General features: G+C 35.8%; 1 long non-coding RNA gene across 1 annotated transcript; it reads left to right on the top strand.

The window, feature by feature from the left end:
• The first annotated feature begins 229 nt into the window (after nt 1-229).
• Nucleotides 230-1171, top strand: LOC142505297 (uncharacterized). The gene is made up of 2 exons (XR_012804399.1): nt 230-440; nt 763-1171. It is a non-coding gene; the product is annotated as an uncharacterized LOC142505297 (long non-coding RNA).
• Nucleotides 1172-1837: the final 666 nt, after the last annotated feature.

Raw genomic sequence — 1837 nt, 5'->3', positions numbered from 1 at the left:
GTTTTCCAAATTCACTCATATGTCCGTTTGATTTTTGATAATTTTAGTCAGGTTTCATCAAAAAAAAATGTTGATGTGACCTGCACACATCAGTATTACGTAGGAAAAATAACTAAAATTGCTATATAAACAAAAGACGACAAATTAATTAAAACTGAAATTACGATGACATTAACTATGAAATAATAAAAATAGATATTTAAGAAATTTTCTGCAAAAGAAATAATGAGTAATATGCCCACAAGCATGTACTCTCCAAATATCTCCACCCCACCCCCCCCACCGATAAAACTTTATAAATGCACCTGACCTATCCTCACACCTAGCAACCCACTTTAAATTACCAGAAACAGCTCACAATAATTTCCCCACTTTGGTTGTGTGAGAAATGGGGCGTTTTGCTAATTTTTTCTTGGTGTTCATGCTTGTCACGCTCATGGGTTAGTTTTCTTGCCTTGTCATTGAACTCATTAATTGTGCATTTGTACAATTTTTAGAACTCGTTCCTTCCGATAACTTGATGTTTTCATATATGGGATGGCCTATATATTATTTAAGTTCATACAAATTTTTAATCTTTTAACTCGTCAAAAAGTGTGTGACCGAAAGCCCACACCGATCATTGCTGATGTGCTTCGGCTAGAATTGATCAGACCAAATGTATTTTCAAAATATTGTATTAAGATCAAATTTTCACATCCGAAAAGCTAACTTTAGAGGACATTTTTTTTGCTAATGAATTGATGTAAAGTTGCATAATAGGGATAGGGCCAATGGTGGGAGACGCGAGGTTATGCGAGTCCCAAAGCGTGCGTTTCAAGGGACCCTGCGTGAGCGATGCCAACTGCGCATCAGTTTGCCACACCGAGGGCTTTCCCGGCGGAGACTGCCGAGGATTCCGCCGCCGTTGCTTCTGCACCAAGCCTTGTTGAAACCTTAATCTCCTCTAAGAATATAATATAATAAATCAAATTCTTGTCTTGATTTGGTTATGGGTTTTGTATGCATGCATATCTATCTGTCGCGTGAGACCATTAATTTTTCTTTTCGATCGTTTGTGTTGTTAAGGATCCATGATAGTCTCTCGTGTGGAGACTAGTTCATTATAAGGTGTAATAATAATCCATCTTTATGATGGTTGATATTGTAAGATGCAGATTTTAATTTTGGAGCAAGGCTTCTTATATCCCATTAATCGGCAAAAACTTGTGTGAGACGGTCTCATGTGTCGTATTTTGTGAGACAGATCTTATTTAGGTCATCCATGAATAAATATTATTTTTTATGCTAAGAGTACTACTTTTTATTATGAATATCGATGAGTTAACTCATCTCACAGATAAAGATCTGTGAGATCCTCTCACAAAAAATCACTCTCTATTAGGTACTAAAGGACTAAAATCGTGTTCGGAAATTTTCCATCTATAAGACACGTAAATATATTATAAAAATATATATAAAAGAGGAAAATAATTCATGATATTATCAAGTACTTTGGACAAGGATGTGGCAGCTAAGGCTCGAAGGTTCCTGACTCATTTTGATTGGACAATTCGTCTTCCACCGCCGAAAGTTAAAAGGTGCCTTGGCATCATTTAGAAAACGAGGTATCAAAATATTTAGTGAAAGGTGTCGATGCTGGTCTACGCGTAGGACATTTGAGATATCCAAAATAATTGAGAATGTGAAACGAACGGTTCACCTTTGATATTGAAATTTTGTTATTGTACTGGTTAGAGAAGTAAGAATATGTCAGACTCGTCCCGTCGTATAAAATAGATAGATAAGATTGAGAGCTAATTCATCTCGTCGTATAAATCAAATAGATGGATAAGAT

The sequence above is a fragment of the Primulina tabacum genome, chromosome 10 (genome assembly GCF_025594145.1).
Source record: "Primulina tabacum isolate GXHZ01 chromosome 10, ASM2559414v2, whole genome shotgun sequence".
Taxonomy (NCBI): domain Eukaryota; kingdom Viridiplantae; phylum Streptophyta; class Magnoliopsida; order Lamiales; family Gesneriaceae; genus Primulina; species Primulina tabacum.
Note: the sequence above shows the minus strand (reverse complement) of the source record. Positions and strands in the feature narration are given on the sequence as shown.